Source organism: Heterocephalus glaber, unplaced genomic scaffold, assembly GCF_053883595.1.
Source record: "Heterocephalus glaber isolate CG9 unplaced genomic scaffold, H.glaber_assembly_v1.0 deba00001795, whole genome shotgun sequence".
NCBI lineage: Eukaryota > Metazoa > Chordata > Mammalia > Rodentia > Bathyergidae > Heterocephalus > Heterocephalus glaber.
In genome coordinates, this window is record NW_028258476.1 from 3,042,908 (window position 1) to 3,044,761 (window position 1,854).

Below are 1,854 nucleotides of genomic sequence, written 5' to 3' on the forward strand. Positions count from 1 at the left end.
TTAGCTCTTCTAATTTTTTATTGGATTCTTTAAGCTCATTGATCATTTTGTTATTCATTCTACTCTCTGGTTATATCATCGTTGAGCTTCATCATTTCTTTGCTTCTTTGATCATTTTATACAATTCAGCCATAATCTATCTCTTCATAGTTGCCCCCTGAATCTGATCTGGGGGTGTTGGAAGTTTCAGGAGGCTTTTATTGCGTTATTTTCTTATGCTTTTTTCTTTTGGTATGTGTGCTGAGTATTCAGGTCAAAGACAGTGAAAAGATTTTTGTTGTTGGTATGGTGACCTCTTTATTTAGATTGTGCTTTCCCATGACATAATCTTAACTCGATCTTCCAAGAGGTACTGTCTACCACTTCACCTTACTTAGTTTAATAGGACTTAACCCAGTCACTGTGTTACAAGGAGATAATTCCCACTGGGTTATATAACAGCATCAACAGTTCCAACTACACATCTAATACGAACACTAAAATGAGTTCTGACAATTTCACCCTTTTATCAGTGCCACTTACAGACTATATTATACTGCTATTAGCAGTTAGAGTGGGATATGGAGAGAGGTGGAAAGAATGGGGAAGGGGAAGAGGAGGGGTAAGTCAGTAAGAAGAGAGGGAGAGAAGAGAACCATCAATATGTGAAACAAAAGGAGGTCAGATTCTGTTGGAATTATTTTTATAACTTTAGTAAAGGGCTAGTGTTGTAGGGGTTTGAGAAAATATTTGTAGAGGTAGGAGGAGGGATGCAGAAGAAGGGAAGTGTGACTAGAGATTGAGGGAGGCTCTGAGATTGTTAGAACCTGTCAATATGTTTGTATTCAGTTTTGTTTGTATCTTCTATGCACAATTTTAGTAAACATTACCCTGTTGAACCCATGAGAGGTATTATTTAAGTTAAAGCACTGGTTAATTCTTATTGTTTTACTCATACACAGGCACTATATATATATATATATACATATATATATATGCTTTATGAAATATGGAGAGGAAGACAAAATAGGTGGATAAAAAATGAGCAAGAGAGAAAAAGCGTTAAGAACAGATATTACACTTGATCTTAGCCAAAAGGCCGAGAAGCGATGAGGAAGAGAGAGGAAAAAAAATCGAGAATGAAAAAAAAAGGCCAAAAGAAAGATAATAAAGAAAATCTAAACATCATCATCATCATCATCACAATAATAATAATATAATGAAGAAGAGGAGGAGGAAGATGAGAAAAGAGAAGAAGAAAGAAGAAGAGGAAGAAGAAGAGAAAGAAGAAGAAGAAGAGGAGGAGGAGGAAGAGGAGGAAGGCGGCAAGAACCAAACCAAACCAAAACAACAAACAAGCAAGGAAACAAACAAACAGAAATCCTCACACAGTTGCTATAGCGTACAACCAAAGTATCCACACATCTCTCTTTATGCTGCAGTCAAAGTCTGACTGCAGGCCTCCAAGACAGGCTCCCCCTTTGGTCTGCTTAATTTCATGCCAGCTCCTTCCCTCAGAGAGTAACCCTCTCCTGAGCTGGCTATATATCCTAGACCTGCAGTGTAAGAGGAGCCTAGATCCAGGAGCAGTCCACTTCACCTTTCAAATTCCTGATGTTAGATTTTGCCTAGTTTCTTTCCACTTATTCTCCTACCTCTGATTTTCTCTGTAGTCCCAGCCTCAGGGTACTTGGCTCCTCCAGTGGACACTACAGAGTTCATCTCCCTTACTGCTGTACCCTAGCTGGTTACGTTGATCTTCTCCTCATGCCCCTTTTTCATTGTTCCACATGGCTTCTTTTATCATTCCCTTTTTGTTCAAAGAACTTCCATTGGCCATTCTTTTGGGATGGATCTGTGGGCAAATGTTCTTCA

The 1,854-nt window shown here is 38.6% G+C and overlaps 1 pseudogene; it reads right to left on the reverse strand.

Annotated features, from left to right (window-relative positions):
* Window positions 1–1,004: 1,004 nt before the first annotated feature.
* Window positions 1,005–1,090, reverse strand: LOC147820826 (U2 spliceosomal RNA; annotated as a pseudogene).
* Between the last annotated feature and the right edge of the window lie 764 nt (window positions 1,091–1,854).